The 19,981-nt window shown below is 31.7% G+C and overlaps 1 protein-coding gene across 1 annotated transcript in view; it reads left to right on the forward strand.

Annotated features, from left to right (window-relative positions):
- The first annotated feature begins 338 nt into the window (after nt 1-338).
- LOC111414186 (Tyrosine-protein kinase Src64B) overlaps nt 339-19,981 on the forward strand; it is a 31,606-nt gene continuing 11,963 nt past the window's right edge. The window contains exon 1 of the mRNA XM_023045478.2: nt 339-486. The gene's annotated coding sequence lies outside the window, so the exon portion shown is untranslated. The remainder of the gene's footprint in view (nt 487-19,981) is intronic.

The raw sequence follows: 19,981 nt of genomic DNA on the forward strand, positions 1-19,981 counted from the left end.
TTTATTTAAACCGAGTTAAATAATAATGTTATTATAATAAGTTAAAGAAAGAGAAATTAAAAAATGTTTAAAGTATACATTTGAATGTATCCTAAAATCGTTTTCGAAGCGCAAAAAAGGGTTAAAAAGATTAAAAACAAAAGTAATGTGAGTAAATAATTAATTGAGTAAATTTATGAACTTAAAATAATTTAAATAAACGATTAAAAAAAACGAAAATAAAAATTTCTGAACGTTCCCCAATATCTTCTTCAAAGTACAAAAAAGAGAGAAAGAAAAATCATAGACAAAGACAACATTAGTAAACTAAAATGGCGTCCAGTGTTTAGTACGTTCATAAGGCGTAGGTTGTCGGTTTGTTTCTAAAGAAAAGTCCATTTTTGGTACTACCATGTTATAAGTAACTAATAACTAGTTTTTTAAGACCAGTTCTTCGGATTTACATCGCTATGTGGTACATTTCGACGGATATTCATCGTTATTAAGGTCAGTATATAAGGTAAAACGTGTATAGAAAACAATACGGTATGAAACGTAAACACAAAATAAATCATTAACAAAAAAATCAAATTAACATTTAAGTGGTATAAATAACATAATATGTGTATTTATATGCGATTTGGTTATATATTTTTTAATAGCTGAGTGAATAGAAATAGATTTTCCTTTCTATTGTATGGTTTCTCCCTGTGTCACCATTGCGGGGGAGTAAAACAGAATTAATTTTGTCTTGTGTGACAGTTACTATACAGGGCGGCTCATTTATGTGACCTAACTGGTAATATAACGCAATATTTAAGAAAGAACTAATTATTAATTCAATAAAACTATTTAGAATAAATTAAAAACATTTTTATAAAAAAATTTACTAAAAGTTTTAGGTATGTATAATCTTGATTAGGGATATAGCACAATGGCTTCATATTATGGTACTTTTGAAAAGTATTTAGAAGATTTTTTTTCTTTACTTTTTGTTAGATAATTTATTCTAACTTCAATTTTTTGTGAATCTCTTTGTGGCTTGAATAGGTTTAAAGCACAATGGCACACACAATCAGTTCTGTTTAAATTAAGATAAGTATAAGGTTTTCTTTTGAAAATCTACAATCGGTTCAAGGTAGGCCAAAATAAAAAAATCTATTCTTAAAAAAGGATAGAAGGACTAGGCACAATCGACTATTTTGTCCCTCCAGTCGATCAGTAGTCAGCTGGCATTTCTTCACCTTCCATGTAAATTTATGTAAATTCGCCAACAGTAAAATTATAATTTTGTAGCTGAAAATTTTATAGATTTATTGATTAAAAACCGTTAACTAATCAATCAAAAATTCAAATGTGTTCAGTCAAATGGCCCTAAATGTTCTTTTTGAAATTTTCTTTAATTTAGTTATATTAAGGAAGGACATCATAAACAACTGTTTATCTTTATCCTTATATTTCAAAAAACTAACACTTTATTTCGGTGGGAAAATATTCACAACTTAAAAATTATAGTAGGTAGTATATTTTTTTTATACCGAAATAAACTTACTTGAGAATGAAGAACTTTTCGAACTGAATGATAAACACTTACTTGTATTAAACTGAACGTTATTTTACTATTTGGAGTTAATTAATAACATTTGAGAAATAATACTAGAGAAGAACATTACGAACGAAGTTTAACACGGCTCAGTTTTATAATACATGTTCGTCTTTTTCTTTTTAACAAAACCCGAAAATTCATGAACTTGTACACAAAAAAGAAACTCGTCTAGAGAGGGAACACAATACAAGAAAACTGAATATGAATTACAAAACATAAAAGAAAAAATAAACAAATCGGTTCTTTTAATAAAGATAGACTTAAGCCATAATAATAATACTCGTAATATTTATATGTGCATCCAAAATATACACTTTTTACACTCGTCATACAGAAAAAACTTACAAAGAGAAAAAAAAGAGAACAAAACACATAATACATAGTAAAATCACATTTAGATCATCATTTTATGATTTGATGTTGTCACGACCGACGCTGCAAAATCCCTTTCAAAAAATGCATATTCAAGAAACTCCGAATAAAAATAGAAACCTCTCAACAGCAGAAATTGCTTTATCAATGTTTAAAACTTGCTCACAGGTAAAAGTGTAACCGTTAAGGTAATTTATTGTCAAACTTGAGCGCAGTAAAATCTACACCTTTCTGTGACTTACCTTCCTTCAAACATCATAGTTGCATATGATGTTGATAAGTAAATGATCGTCAAATTATATGAATTGATGAACTGGGGTGCATCACCACTATACCAGTAAGGTTGAAATAACCCTGTTGATATCAGTTCCCATCACTGATATCCATTACTGAGAAATGAACTCAGGAAAAGATAACGTAATATCTAAAAACGTGGATTACATTGTTTTGTTTTTGTTCATTGTGAAGTTGATGTCCTATGAGTTTATTGTAGGTATCATACGCAACTGTCAGGTCCACAAAGGCCACGGATGTTTTGAGGCATTTTTTAAAGCTTGCTTCGTTGTTTGTGGTAAGGCTAAGCATCTGATCTGTGCAGCTTCGTTGTTTTCATTTATTGCAAATTCTTTTGAAAACTGGGAGTTGGTAAGTGCATTTTGCCGCGAAAAGCTCTGCACAATGATATTCTTCTATTTGGTTTGGTAACAAGGTTACTCTCGCCCAGCATTCTCAAAAGACCCCAAGTTTCTCAGGTTTAATTTATAAAATCCAGTGTTTGTCAATATTTTGAAGTAACTTATGGGGTATTGTTGAGTTCCCAGAGTCCATATCGGATTGATGTACATACAGGTTTTAGCTGTACACATTCATTATTCCATCCAGGAATGTCTTCTTTCCGGTATCCTCTAGGAATTTTCTTCTTAGCTGTTATCATAACTGCTTTCACGAACCTATTGTAGTTTTCGCTCACAGACGCTATCTATCTTATTATCTTGCCAAGCTTCTCAGAGAAATCCTGTGAAATCGCTTTCCTGACGTTCCACCTAGGTTGTGGCATGGACCGTATTATTGATATTTCGATACCGACCTCGTATATCACTGGATGGTGTTACCTATGCGAAAAGTCCTTCAGCACTTGTCTCGTTATTTGCAAGGACTGGTTGTTTAGGTTTTGTGTTACAAAGTAGAGGTCTGGTCTATTCTTTCTGTCAAATATAATGCTTAAATTATTTTGTTTTATCGTTTGATACTTCCAGAGGGAGTGGTGGCTATTGAAGTCTCCGATGGAAATAGTAGGGTGTGGGAAAAGCTGTAAAACTCCAAGCTGCCATTCTGCTTAGCGTAGCTTGTATATATTGCATTCTCTTATATCCTCAACCATCACTGTGACGGTTTGTATATTATGACTTATGGTAGTAGGCATTAAATGGACATTCTCTATGTAGCTGCGTATATAAGTAGCGCAGCCATAATTACGTTATGTTGCTTCTAAGATGTCATATCCTGATATCTCACCTCTAGCTCCAAATACAACACATTCTTGGAATAGAGGACGTTTGTAGGAAACTTATTCTGTGTATGCCTAGGTTTATCTAAACTTAACCATTAGCTACGTAACGTGTTTTTCAGTTACACTATCACCTACTGTCGGTCATAGTGACTGCTTATATATTATGATGTTGATTAAGCATGAAAACTTATTCCATTACGGAAATAAAACAACCTGTGTACTTTTAACATCTTTTGTTTATATTAAGTAATTTAAGTCAAATCAAGAACACAGATATGCTACCTTATGAAATAACTATTACTGTCAAGTTACAATTTTTTCAAACAAAATTGTTGTCTTCCACTAACTATACAATCATAGTAGCAATTTATCAATGATCATATATTTTTTTTAATTTCTTATAACAGTAATAAGTATAATCTTACATTATAATATTTGTTGGAAAATTGTAATGGACCAAATGTTATATATTTTGGCGACAGTCTAAACATAATTTCTGAGAACATTAATAATAATATTTATTTGTGCATTCAAAATATACACTTTTTACACTCGTCATATAGAAAAAACTTACAAAGATAAAAAAAAGAACAAATCATTTTATGATTTGATGTTGTCACGACCGACGCTACAAAATCCCTTTCAAAAAATTCATACTCAAGGAACTCCGAATAAGAATAGAAACCTCTCAACAGCAGAAATTACTTTATCAATGTTGCAAACTTGCTCACAGATAAAGGTGTAACCGTTAAAGGTAATTTATTGTCAAAGTTGAGCCCAGTAAAATCTACATTTTTCTGTGACTTAGAGAGTCTGCAAAATTTAGGTATTAGCTTATGATTATTATGGGTTCCGTAACTGTGTATATCTCTGTGGGCAGTATATTTATCTACATTGTTGTGTAAGTATAACAGACACTCTAATATAAATAGCGAGAGAAATGTTAGTATTTTCTGATCTATAAAGAATTCACGGCACTCGTCTCGATACTTCAGACAACATATGACACGAATGGCACGTTGCTGCAGCCGAAAAACCCTAGACCAACCCGAGCAGTTCCCCCAAGCCAACAGAGAATATGATAACAGTGATTGACGCAGCGCAAAGTAAACAGATCTCAACATCGGTCCCGACACATTGCCACCCAAAATCCGCAACACAAAAATGTTGCTGATCAGCCCTCCGCAAAGTGTACTTACATGCTACTCCCATTTTAATGTGGGGTCCAAGCGAACACCCAAAAAATCTATGAATTACTCACCTATCAGATCTGCCTGAACGCCTCTCAGTGTAAAGACAGCTTCAGCTGTTTTGTTGGAATTCAGATTTAGGCCGTTGCACGCAAACCACTCCTCAGCCTCAGAGCGCGACGACCGATTTACTGGAACAGCATCAATGAGGATTTTATGTCTGCTGATTAAAGTAGTGTCGTCAACATAGAATATGATTAAAGACTTAGATATTGAAGCAGACAAGTATTTATGTAAATGAGGAAAAGCAGAGGCCCCAACACTGACCCTTGTGGAACCCCAATAGAAATGCATTCTGATGTAGAATAGCTATCATTACAACAGACTATTTGTCTTCTGCCACTACGATTGAATCATCTTAATACTATTGTCACCAAAGTCATATCTACTTAGCTTTTTTATTAATAAATTATGGTTCACACACTCAAAGGACTTGCTGAGATCGCAAAACATAGTTGTCATATACTCGCCTCTCTCATAACAGTGTGTTGTCAAAATCCAACAGTTCAACATAGTGGTCTATTTATGCTATACATATATAAAATTATGGTTTGTTTTGAGCACTCATCCATACTCATATTGGCTAGTTTAGGTATTAATAACATACCAATATTGCGATTGACTTCATAGAAAAATTCAATTATTGATTTTCACAACTTAGAGTTTCTATTGATTAGTAAAACGGCGATTCTTCCAGCATCAAGCTAATATTCAACCGTGGTGCCTTAAGATGTGCCAAGACAGTAATGATAGCAGCTCATCGAAGTAGCACATTTATCTAATAACCTAGGATGTACATTTTTATAGATATACAGGGTGTATCAGGTATGAGCAGTAAAAATTTGAGGGGTTATAGGTGTTCTTTTTCTGAATAAAAAATTCTTATAACACAATGTCCCATTCTTTGTCTTAACTTAAGATATGATACGATAGAGTTTAGGGCTCGCAAGTTTGAGTACTGCTGGTTAATGAATTATACTAAGCAGGCTTTGCTTATGTGCTGGTTTAATTTGACATATAAACGTCAATTTGAAAAACTATTGAATTTTTCAGAATTTAGTCTCTTAATAATGAATACACTGTATGGTCAATACGATTTCAGCGCTAATGCTGCAAGACTACAATATTCTGAGCAATTTCCCTACCGCCGGTTGACAAATGTACAAACTTTTATTAATGTAGTTCAAAGACTTGGAGAAACTGGTACAACTCAAAATGTAAGATCGTGGTCCTCAATAAGATTTCACTCATGAAGATGAAATTTTGAAACGTATTGAAAACAATCTCTCTGTGAGTACCCGGCAAATCAGCAACACCTTAAATACATGTCTGTTTAAAGAATTTTACATCATAATTTGCAAAATTTCATTTACGAATTAAAGATGGCTTTGAAAGTGTACGGCAAAATCTGAATAATTTCCATTCAGTTTGGCAGTCATTATTGCGGAGAACTGCCGCCTGCAGGGAAAGAGAAGGAGGACATTTTGAGCAAAATTTGTAATTTGTTTCTACTTTTGGAATTTTGTTGTTTTTAACGTCAACAAGTTTCTTAATTAAAGAATGATAAAACAAAAGTGATAAAAATTTTTATTCATATAAAATAAAAAACACGTACATAGATAAAGACAACTTCAGAAAATATCTCAGCAATGACTTTTATGTGTCAAATTAAAGCAAACTATATGTAGGGGATTTAAAGTATAAGACGCAAATTGTTTGGCATTATGAATTTTGTTACTTTGATCGTGATTATCTAACTTCAGAAACCCCATGGATTAACTAACCAGATAGCGCTTTTGTTGTCACACATAAACTACCGCATGATGGTAATGGGATGTATCAAATAGTCGAGATAAAAGGGGCAGGGTAGTAAGAAAGCGGGCTACATATAGGACATTAAGCACAGTTGAATTAATTTTTTGATTGGTCTTAAGGGGGATTCCGGTCTAGAGGGTCAAAAAAATATTTTTTTTGTAATTATACAGGGTGTTTCTGTAAGTCGTGGTATAATTTTAATCACAAATACTAGAGTAAAAATGATGACGGTTCGTGTAAACATTTTTGGTCTCAACCCTTAAATGAGTAAGATAAGGGCCTTGAAAGTTAAAATTTTTTTTAAACATTTTCTTAAATATTTTCATAAATGCAACATCAAAACCAATATCTTAGAAAAATCGTTTAAGAACACATTTGAAAATATGCAACCGCGCTATCAATGCTTTTTATTATGTCGTAAACCTTTAAATTTCGCTCACAGATCTTTAAAATGGCAAATAATTACAGTTTTAGTGAGCAAACTGGCATGGTTTTAACGTTAGGAGAGTGTTTGGGTAATACTAACTCAGCGGCTAGACGATATTGCGAAAAATTTCCCAACCGCAGACAACCTGATAGAAAAACATTTCTAAACATCGAAAGCCGTTTACGTGAGACAGGGAATTTATGTCAGAAATAATAGGAATCAGAAGATAATTCGTACACCCGAACTAAAAGAAAACATTTAGGATTTTGTGGCAGATCGTAGTATTGCTAGTATTATTGATATCAACAGTTCAGACATTTCGGAATATCCATGTACGTGTAAATGTTCCAAGTACGGCTTGGCGTGTTCTACACAAACAGCAAATGTATTCATATCACTTGTCGAGGGTGCAAGAATTAAAAATTTCTTACATCCGTTGCGAGTACAGTTTGGCATACTATGATCAAAAATGTTTGATGCCGCGGTTTTAGAAAAAATACTTTTTACAGATGACCATTAATTTTAGAAATGCTGGATAATAGTATAAAGCTAGGTTAATAGTATAAAAAATACGCTATGTTCCTCTTGATTTGTTATTTCTCGAGCAGGTGTAAATTAACAGTTGTATTAAATTAGTTTTAAAAGAAAAACGCGAATAAACAATTAAATTTAATTCAATTATTTTTGATCTTTCATTTTTTTTTCTTTATTTTTTTGTTCTTTTACACTAAATGTTCTGTAGCTGATAGTAACTCACAATGTACAATGTCCATTGTACATTATGATTTGGATTGTTTACTTTATTTTGATTAAAACCTATCAATCAAGGTGGCTATGGAAAAAAAAATGCTAGAAATTTGATATTACGTTACACTACAAGTAGTTTTACTGTGATGTACACATAATTAGATAAAAAGATAGATAAAAATTAAAATAGATATGATATTAATATTTGGAGATCGCAGAAAAAACGCAGTTGCCGAAAATGCAAACAGAGCCGGTCAATAATGGAAACCCTAGATTATTGTAAGTGGTGATACGGAACGAAATGTTTTGGCATTGTTTTGGATATGGCATGTAAATGTCTTTGCTGAGGATCAAACTTGTCGACTTTGCAACGACGAGTCAGAGACTGCTAAACATATTCTATATGAATGCGTCGCCAGAGACCGAGAGAGCAGAGACCCTTAAGGTGTGTTTACGTTGGAACTGCGACAAACGATAATAGCGACGATACTACCAAAACAACGAAATTGTTGTCATAGTTTTATATGCAGGTGTTTATATTGGAACGAGAGCTGCGATAAACGATAAGAACAGCAATGAGAACAGCGATAAGAGCTGCGCAAAACGATTTGTCAGAATAAATCTGTTGTGGTAATTATTATCTTTTTGGTACCACAAAGGGGGAACTAAAAAAAATTTCACTAATTAAACAGTCGATATCCATGCCGACCACACCTGATAATAGCAAAGAAAATAGGGAATACAATTAGCGTCGCTCTTATCGTTAGTCGGCTGTCAAGCTTGTGACAATTCGTCGCTTCAATATAAACACTTGCATATAAAACTATGACAACAATTTCGTTATTTTGCTAGTATCGTTTATCGCAGCTCCAACGTAAACGCACCCTTAGACACAAAATTTTCGGCAAAGTTCGCCTGATACCTACCGACATAAATGAACAATACCTAGGAGCAATACTAAAGTTTATCAAGAACCTTCATTTGTCCTAAACCTTTGGAGGGCTTAAGTAACAATAGATCTTATAGGTCGCGGTAACGAGAGGGGCCGCTCCCCTCAGTCCGACAGCAATATTAATAATAATAGTACATTCTGTTTTATTTTATACCATTTATTTTTGTTATATGATGTTGCAAGAAAGCACAATGAACATAAAAAGTTAGTTTTCTGAACACATTATCTGATTTCACATAATTTTTTCTGCTTTTCACTGATTTAACATTCTCTTTTATAGTTCTTTCCTCTTTGGCACCTTATTTATGATTAAAATGCCCATCCTGATACATTCTCTTTGACTTAGGACATCGAAAAGTGGTATAGATATAAAACAACGATCCATCAACATTACAACTTTAATACCAATCTTCCACCTATATGTAGCTTTTCAGGTTCAGGTGCAAAATCGATTTCGTCAGGATACGTTCTGACAAAAATTTTTAACCCTTTCGGATTTTGCTTACTTTTCTTCAGCCGTTTTTTTAACACATCTTCTTGTGTAAAATAAGATCTGCTTATCCATGGAAACATTTTTGTCGCGAATATTTTCCCGGCATGCTTTTTCAATTTCTGAAACTATTGGACGTATTTTCCAGAAACATTTATTCAATTGTGTAGAGTCACTGGCGACTTTTAAGTACTTACGAATCTCAACGTAACGATTTCCAATCATTGAAGTTGCCAGTAAGTCGCCTCTCGTTTCTAAACCCTAGTACTACTGTTGTATTCTTAAAAAAAAAGTGACATTTCTATAAAAAGCTATGTTTCCAAAGGACTTTTGACATTAGGTCTTTAGTTGACCTTTGAGATGTTCACTGCACTTGGTGTTGATGCGACTGTACTGGACACATGAGTTGTTATTCATTTTATTATTGAAAAATTGAATAACAATACGTGTTGGAGTCGAGTACATTTACCTTAGTATTTTAGATAAGTCAGCAATATTAGTAAGTAGGTTAAAGAGGATTATTAGCATGTAGAAAGAGAATAGAGTAAGTCGGCGATGCGTTAACACGAAAATTTTAGTTATAAGTATTATTAAATAAACGCAGTTATATAAAATCCAAAAAGCCTTTTTCTCCTCTCTTTCGAGGAATCTGGCATCATAATTAAGTTGATCATTACACGACAGATACGGCTGCAATGTCAGTTGAATGCACCCAAATTACTGGACTATCTGCAAAAACATTCCTGGACAAATTGCATAGATGTTGAAGCAGCCATCATCAAAAGAATCCCAGTTATTATTTGGTTCCTGCAAACTATGCTGTTCATCAATATTATCTGTATCCTGGTTCTGTATGTTATCCTCACCAACTTCAGAACAAACAACAGTTCTACTTCTGTACTAGTTCTCAATAACTACTTGAAAATCTATAATTTAATAATTACTTCCCGTTACGTGAAGTTAACATGGCGAAAACAAAAAAGTTTTAAAATAACATAACAAATGGCGGTGTCAAGAAGTTTTTATTACAAGTATCAAATTTGATACCGGGGTTTCCAGTAGAATGAATAACTTTGAAAGTTGGTCAAATCTTGTAGAGACTTTAGTTGATTCGAAGATTTGGGCTGACTATCGTTAATTTTGTGTTTATATTGAAATCTTTCATTGAAATATTAATATCTTAAAGAAGTGTCAAATTCGATTATGTTTGTGGATATTCAGTAATTCCATCAGCAACAATATCTTGAAATTCAAACAAAATTTCGCATGGAATATTGGATTCTCATGAATCCAATCACTTGATACGGGTTTAAAGTATCTTTAAAATGAGAAATAAACTGTTTTAGTGTATTTATATTGTCCATAGAAATTGAGCTGATAACTCCTAATATTACATTATTTCTAATCAATTCTGAACGTATTATGTAAAATTTCGCATTCGGAGAAAGATCGTATTGTTTAAAGTCATTTCTAATACTTTCTGACGAAGTTAGGCATTCGTCCAATAACAGGAAAAAAATGTGTTTTCATTTTGCCCTTCACAAATAGTCTCGCCTTTCAATTAGGTTTTAGTGATTGAAAACACAGCAATTGGCTGTACTATATGAGTAGTATTTGGGGACAACGCATAGAAAATGTTGACTAACTAAGTAGCATACAACAAATGCAAATAAATGAATTTGAACGAATGAATAATATAACAGCGCGTATAGTAGCAAGTATTCATTCGTAAAAAAAATCAATTTTCAACTAGCTCGTATTAGATTGACCAATAAATCGGGAATCCACCTCCCTAAAGCAGCCGGAGATTGAACATTGAACATATGGAAAAACTGCCTTTGAATATAATAGCTGACTATTAGCAAAACAGACCAGCATTACAGTTATATTCTCTTTTTCATTCAGTTTCATAACTATTCAAATACATCTTTTAAGAAATGGATCACTTCTCTGAACCATTTTTGTGTTGTTTTGCCTGTAATTTTTGTACGTGCTTTTGACGAAGATTGAGGCTCTCGGAAGACAATACATCGGCTACGAAATGCCTTAAACCACATGTACCAACGCGTGGCTTCTTTGAAGGGTCAACTGTTCAAAGAAAACAAGTGCCCTAATAGCATCTGTGCGCAGCTGTTTCTTAGTATCTGTGAAATACTGTGTACCTATTATTCTAAACCGTTTAGAGTTTACAAGAGAAAGCTTCAATTCGGTACGCACTCTTCTCAACTGACAAATAAGGGTCTTACTACCACTCGTATTTAAATAACTACGTAAAATTTGGGTTGCAAGCACTGGTAATTAATTATTGACAAAAAATTTTAAAAAGGGATATGAACTATTTTTTTATATTCTTAATTTATAGTTGCAAATGTTCGACTACTACTTAATAATTAATTGTATGTGTGTTATGTATGCACAAGAAACAGCGTTAATCGGGGTTGTTATTGCAGTGATTTATATCATAGAATTGCAAAGAAACCACTAATTGTTATTCTTTTAAAATAAAAGTATGTAATGATTGTAAGGGCATATTGCTTCGCCCCAAAAGCATATGCTTATAACACAACATACCATCTTTAACTCCACATATAGCTTTGTTGTTCCATAATGCCGCAACTTTTCTAAATATTCTTTGTCCACGACTACCTTATAAAATTTATTTAAAAAATAAATTTATGAAATCAATTTCAATAGTCGTGGACAAAGTATAGTATTCTACTCGCATATAATGAGCTATTATTCACTCAGGTTAATTATGCCACTCGCTACGCTCGTGACATAAACTTAACCTTCGTGAATAATAGCCCTTATTATATGCTCATATAATAATATACTATTAAAAACCTATAGAATTGTATACTATCGCTTACACCTTCAGCTCGATTGTAAATTCTAGTAGATTGGTATTTTTACCAGAATGAGAAAGTACAAAACTTTTAATTTTCCTTTTTTAATCTTCACCATTAATCATAATAATTTAATTGTTTATATGTATAAACGATGTAGATAGTAACGCTTAAAATTTGTATTCATTTTTTGGTTTATTGGTTCTATTTGGTGATATCAAAGAAAAAGGTTTTGACAGGGTTACGCGAACAAGCTTATTATTGCAAGTTACTTGATTGCGTTTAAGTTTATAAAGGAGGTTAAGTTTATTAAACATTTCAATACCACAAAATGTTATGTAAAATTTGAAACATTCCTGATAATGACCTCCATTATCCATTTATTACTTATTAATCACTCACATATATCATTTGAAATCGTCGAAAATTATCTGCAAATCTATAAATACTATCTGCAATCGTATAAAATGGGTTTTAAAATAATTAAAAATCATTTGAAAATCTAACCAAGATTATAATCCCAGGTCATTTAAAATTACATTATATAACACTACATTTTAGTTTAACTTCCTGTGTTTTTTTATTAATTGACGAAATTGAAGATTTTATTCGTTTAAATAACAAGCATCCAATTGAACAAATACGTTATCAATAATATTACTACCATCTTTTTTTTGTTTATCCATTATCATTCGCTGATGAGTGTGCCATCGAAATATGCGATTATTATCGCAAATAGTATCCGGAACTTAAACAACAAAAAAATTGTGTGCTCGCTAGCGGAAAATTGCACCTACTTTAATAGTTCTACTACTTTATAAACGCGTGTATACAGGAGTAATAGTTTGTATGTAGGCCCCCGGTTTCGGATTGGGAATACAGTTGATGCATTGAATGGACAAGGCACAATGGTCTTTTGTTACGATCAGTGATTTAGGAGGAAAATAACTGTATAGGATTTTTTGCTGTTAAATTATTGAGGAGAAACGTATGTTGTTATTTTATAACAGTTTATATATTTTTTTATACATTTCTTTTTTTCGCTCCCATATGTATTTCTGATAATGTACTTTTTTTTGTGATTTATTTTTAAAACGGAAAACGTTATCTTTTTATTTTCGATTGATTACGCAGGAAACGCTATTGACAAATTATCAAAAAGCTGTTGCGATAAATGGAGATGTTTTTGCATGGAATGAATTAGAAATGAGAATTGTACAATAAAACACTAACAAAAAATAGAAGTTCAGCACGATTTCCTTATCAAATATTGGTTTACATTTCGTGGTTTTATAATCAATTTTATACATAAAATTTTATGTATTCCCATAATTTTTTATAGCGTCTAAATTTAAATATTGTGTTAGTAATGTTTCTTTTTCTTACTTTTTTTCGTGTTTGTACTCAATTCATTTATTGTAATTTCCTTGAACTATTATATTTATTAACTACTATATTTCCCCGAATATTTTTAAAAATAGTTTTTTGTGGGTATTATTATTAATCAATACTAAGAATTTTTTCTTTTATTATTGAGAATAGTTTCTACGACTTTTATTTTTGTTTTTGGTAATCATTTGGACAATAACGAAAATGGAGATAAATCATCAGAATCAAACATTGATGAACCACTTGGAACTATCTAATACTTTTATCGGGTTATTTGTTTTATTAAACAGTTATATGTTTCGATTTTTTTCTGCCACAGCCAGACAGCACTACACTCAGACATAACTTTGAAACACTGATAACGGTATCGGATAAACGCAATTATTTGACATATTTTGGTCAAATCCGCGATGAAATCCACCCAGCCGGTTTCTAAACTATATGAAATATCGAAAAAATAAAATATGCTCCTCATTAAGAACAATTCCTCATTCAAAATTGAAATTTGTTCCGATAGTTTTTGAGAAAAAAAATCTAATACTTTTGTTATTTAACTAGGGATAAAAAGAAAACCGCGAATCCAAAAATGTTTAAATTAACATATGTTACGTAGAAATGTTCAGTAATTACAACAAACTTTACTGCATTTTTTTTATCGAGCGGTAGATCGATCTTTAAAATGAAGGATCTTGACTTTTGGCAAGGATAGTCGACAAAATGTAATAAATGCGAAGCATCTCCAAGTTGGTGTGGAAGATTGATGAATCATAATAATTTAGAGCTTCGAGAAAAACTCAAAATTTCACAAAAGCAACCATAGAATTTGCACGAAAAGATAAGAAAATTAAAAAAGTGTGTGATCCAGAAAAGATAAAAAGAAAATTATTGTTTTGTCCAAAATTAGCAACATGTATGAAACATGAAAGGAACTAAAAGAGTAAATGTTACAACTACAAGCAATGAAAAAATGAGTTTACTGTTATATTTTCTTGTCTAGCAGATGATACAAAATTGGATCCAATGGTAATTCTCGAGAAAAAAAAAAGGAGAATATTCTCGATTTTGAGGATTTTCTGAGAACAAGCTTTTAAATACAAATGCAGCTTCGCAAAGTCAACCTGACGGCTGTAACGTAGCATACTTCATATTTATGAGATTAATTACTATGGAGGACTTATTTCTGATGTTTAGAATATATTTGGCGTAAAAAAATAAATAATTCTTTAAAATAAATAACAAAAAAAAAAACAATAAAAACGAGTATTATTCTAAGAAAAATTAAACAAGGAGTAGTTCGAATCTAATGAATTATCAGACAGCTGTGGCATAGTTTCCAAATCACTTCAAAATCAGAAAGGGTTCATTTCCATCATTAACCTCCACATTGGTAGCAAAATCTAATAATTTCAAATTAATAGCGGTGAAAGTTATTTTACCAGCTCGTTCAGGCGAAAGCCGAATTCTTTTCGCAGTATGAATAAAGCTGTAGGTGCTGCAGTTTCTTTCTGTTGATGCACTCGACGCAGGCATACTTAGTATCTTGACCGCTACTTTACTTAATGTCAACCCAAAACAAGTCCCCTTCCACCATACAACGGAACATTAGTTTTCCAAATACCTTTCTTTTGTTCAATGAAGGGCCAATTCTGCCATTACCACCTCTGCAGACTCATCTGGGCTTGTTACAGAGCCATATTGTCTATAAACTCTGTTCCTTGCATTTGTTCTTTTCTATTAAGATGAATTCCATTAAAATTTGGATCTAGAAATATTTGCAGCAAGGCGAATTGGATTTATTGCCATTTGCTTTCTCCTACCTAAAAAGTTTTTTACTTCCCTTTCCTCTTGATTAAGCAAAGGGCTGTTTCAAAATTACTTTCCAACTCATAAAAGCATTCAGCTACTTGGCTTAACCTTGGTTTATCTCCTTCCAGTTGCGTTATGTATTTAACAATAGGGTTTGTACTTTTCATGAAGTATCTTTCACTGGCATTGTCGGTTACTATAGCAAAAAAATTTTGAGTACCAACTTCTCTCAAAATTTCATCGATTTTTTCACCAATCTATTCTGTGGTATGTCGACAAATATTTGTTGGCAATGTTTTATAAAACACAAGGTTTGGTGTAGTAATAATGAAGTTAAGTATGGATTTGTTCCTTTGGTTGCTCCAACCATAACACTGTAAGCTAAGAGCATTCGCTTCTCCAAGTTTCATTTTAATGTCTGCATCAACTTTTTCATACTCGGAGTCCAGTTTTTTCTCTTTTGGTTTCGGACATGTTCTGATCATCCCATTTAACGAAAAAAATAAAATAAAATTAAGGCAGTATAACATTGATATAGTGATTATTTCTGATGAATTAACTACCATGCTACAACTTTATGATCTACATAAGATAATTTCGAATAAATTTAACGGAACAAAAGATGACTGCTTGTGGTTAGATGAAGAAATATTCAATGATAGTGGCGTTAGATCCTCTTTGGCAGCGGCATAGATGAACAATGTTCATGTTCGCTTGACATAATATATTTATAATTAGGAGAAATAATAAATAAAGCTTTTTTGTACTTTCAAAGCTAATCTTTAATTAAATAATAAACATGAGTCTTATTTGTTTCGGCTAATAGACATCTTTAGAGAGACTCTACAATTAATTAACAATCATAATAATATTGTAAATTAAAAATAATTATTAGAATTTTAAATTTATCAAAATAGAAAATGAAGTTACAGTTTTTAGGACGCAATAATAGATTAAAATATCAAATATCAAGTTTACATTATTAAAATTCTTTAAAGTTTTAAGATAAAATGTACATGATTAAAGTATAATTTACGACCACGTTAACATTTTAAAAACGTTCTAAGTTTTGACTCAAAGATTGAAATACACGTTGTATTATAAAACAAGTTTTTATATTAATATGACGTTTTGGTGCGCATTTCGAGAACGATGAAAAATAAGTAAAAGAAAATGGGTTTATAAATTTGAAATTAAATGACATTAATAAATTAATTACGTTGAAATTGTTGTAATTATTAACAAATGGATAAAATGGACTGGTAAAATGGATTTCGATTATAATTCTCTATAATATATTTAGTCGAATCATCATTATCACCGTTCATAATTTTATCAGCCTGTTGTTACAATTCTTGCCATGATAATTTTTGTGAACATATGTTTAGAAAACTTGGAACTGCCGCATGCCGTAGTAAATAAACACCGTACTACACGTGCGCAATAATAGTAAGAAATTACACGATGGCATTGGTCATCAGCACCGTTCCACTGCCATCCCGAAGGGGTTAAGTCTACCCTCTTAAAAAATAGCTTCATAGACTATAGTCCTTCAAGTGGTCAACTAAAAATTTCAGTTGCCCTCTAAAATAAAAAATTCCTTCTACAGTTAGATCTCCACATTTAGGCAATGCGTTCAAAGTTAGACTCCAGTGTGGGGGTGTTCTTTATGCAGAAATGGAGCTCGGGGAACTTACGATCAATAATTTTCAAAAACTTAACGGTATTAAGTATTGACAGACATATATAATGTTAAAGTATTTTCCAGATTCATCGTTTGAATGCAATATGAAAGTGAAATTTTTAGATTTCTTCCCGTTTGACCCACGTATCTACACTCGCCATCCCCACATTGTATGAGATAAACACCACTTTTTTCCAAGTCATTAAATCTGTGTTTATTATTGGAAATGATTTTACCTATGCTAGTATTTGACAAAAACGCTGGAACGACGTTGAATTTGCTTAAATTTTTATTAAGTATGTGTAGGTTATGATTATATGTTAAAGTAATGTATTGTTTGTGAGATTGGTAGTTAGGGTAAATCAATTTTTTAATATTGTTGTTGTGAATGTTGTTTATGATATTTTGTAAGTAAGTTATTTTATATCCATTTTTTACACCTATTTTAACAATATTGTTAAGTTCTTTATTAAAATTAATTTGATCCAGTGGACTGTTGTATAGTCTATTAAAAAGAAAATTGCAAGCAGCTTTTTTGTGTGATTCGCAATTGTATGAGTTATATGGAATAATGCAATCTGTAGCTGTGGGTTAACCATGAAATTGGTTACTTTTATTGAGGATATCTTCTGTCCCATGACATAAAAAACTACAAGTTGAGGTCTGGATTACCTAGAAAGATTTAGAAGAATTTGTTTATACATATATCTATTTCTTGGGAATTAAAAGCATATTCCCCACTTTTTCGATATTCATCCGATTTGTCTCCAGGATTAGGAATGTTATAAGTGGCGCTTTTTGGATTACTAGAAGATAAATCGAATTTGGTTTGAAAAGTATGCCTATAAAAGGAAACTTTGACCTTGTATTCATCTTCCAAATTTCTCTTTCTGCAATATTGATATTTCCAGTGCACTGGGTGAATTTCGGCATATAAAACTGTTTGTCTACCTGCATCGTTAAACTTATCTTATTCCGTTATTGTCTTCTTTTCCACAACCTTTCCAAGTTATATTACAACATTATTTCTGAAACATTATATCACATTATTATGTTATACAGGGTGATTCACATAAGAACCGACACAGAACAGGGACATGTAGAGGACAATAAATTAAGATGATTTAACGTAACTTACCTCTATACTAAGTTGTACACTTGAGGAGTTATAGGCCTTTAAAGTTGGCTCTTAAATTTTTAAAAAGTTCAATATCTTCGTAATACATTAAGCTAGAAAAACCAAATTTGGTATACGTTATGAGTGTACCAAGGGTATAAATTGGTAGCAAATTGAACTCAATTGAAGCATTTCAAAGGGTTGATTAAAGGTGATGGTACCCTTTAATAAGACAGATTTTTTTAATCTTTTGGCGGATTTAATACATTACTACTTCATTTCATGTGGAATTTAATTCTAAAACTTTTCTTACTCTTATTATTTTTTAAAAAACTTTGTCGTTTTCATAGAAAACTTAAATAACTGAACCCACGTATTTCGTAATGTTGCTTAAAATAAGCGAAAATTCAGTAGTCGGCTATGAAATTGTACGTCAAACTTGGCAAATAGGTTATAAAGTTATTTGATGATAAGATTTTATAACCTATTTGTCAAGTTTGACGTACAATTTCACAGCCAACTACTGAATTTTCGATGATTTTAAGTAGCATTAACGAAATTCGTGTCTTTAGTTATTTGAGTTTTTATGAAAACGACAATGTTTTTAAAAAAATAATAAGAGTAGAAAAAGTTTTAGAACTAAATTCCACATGAAATCAGGTAATAATGTGTTAAATCCACCAAAAGGTTAAAAAAGTCTGTCAAAATTTAGGGGACTATCACCCGTAATCAACCCTTTCAAATGCCTCAATTGGTCTCAACTTGCTACCAATTAATACCCTCGGTACACTCATAACGTATACCATATTTGGTTTTTCTAACTTAATGTATTACGAAGATATTCAATGTTTTAAAAATTTAAGACCCAACTTTAAAGGCCTATAACTCCTCAGGAGTACAACTTAGTATAGAGATAAGTTGTGTTAAATCGTCTTAATTTATCGTTCTCTACATGTCCCTGTTCTGTGTCGGTTCTTATGTGAATCACACTGTATAATATTATGTTAAAAAAAAACAAATATTTCAACTGCAGTTTAGAATTTCTATGAAAAGAAACGGAAGAATAGAGAAACAACATCAATACTTACCTTGTTGCTGCTAATAGATGAGACCGACAGAGAATATATTCACTTCCTGATTTAATCTCTTCTTTGCCAATATTTTTTCCAAAACATTTACTTTCATTATTATGAATTGTGATTTTCGAAACATTACTAGTAATAGAACACGATATTTAAACTAGAACTAGAAACTTTCGGGTTAAGCAGTGCGTTTTTTGAAAAAATGTTTGACATTTCGGATGCCATGTTGCAACCTTCTTCAGAAACGAATTTGGTTAAAATTTGACAATAAATACATGAAAAGGTAATTAATAACTAATTTAGTGTCTAATTGTCAACTAAGTTGTTTTTGTCAAATACGGGAGGAGAAGGCTTCGTTGAGTTCACTAGTATCTTCCATGTGCGGCTGAGTTCCCAACCATCTTCTCTATTCATGTTTTTCCCATGTCGATAAATCTCCATTGCCTCTCTCGTCAATCTTTGGAAGTAATGTTCGTTTCTTGCTAGCACTTTGGTTTTGGCGAACTCTATGCTGTGTTCTCCTTTGTGGCAATGCTCTAGAACACGATATATTTGTGAAATGTGAAATCACCATTATCAACTTTAATTACATGTAATAATTATAATTTTGTAAGCATGATTTTTTGTACAACTCTTATTTGATGGCAGACGAAATATTTTAATGACAATAATAAAATCAGTAAAAGTGTTGAGTAATTTTCTATTTTATATTAATTTTGGTGAAACATGGATCAAAACTTATTCTTCTATTAAATATAATAATTAGCAACATTACAAATAATAGAAATATTGTTTTGCTAATGAAATATTACGACTGCTAACAGCTGTAGATTAATTTCATGATACAAGGTGTTTATCTTTGGGGAAAAGTTCAGGGGTTGATTTATGTGTCATTTTAACATTTGCATT

The sequence above is a fragment of the Onthophagus taurus genome, chromosome 1, assembly GCF_036711975.1.
Source record: "Onthophagus taurus isolate NC chromosome 1, IU_Otau_3.0, whole genome shotgun sequence".
Lineage (NCBI taxonomy): Eukaryota > Metazoa > Arthropoda > Insecta > Coleoptera > Scarabaeidae > Onthophagus > Onthophagus taurus.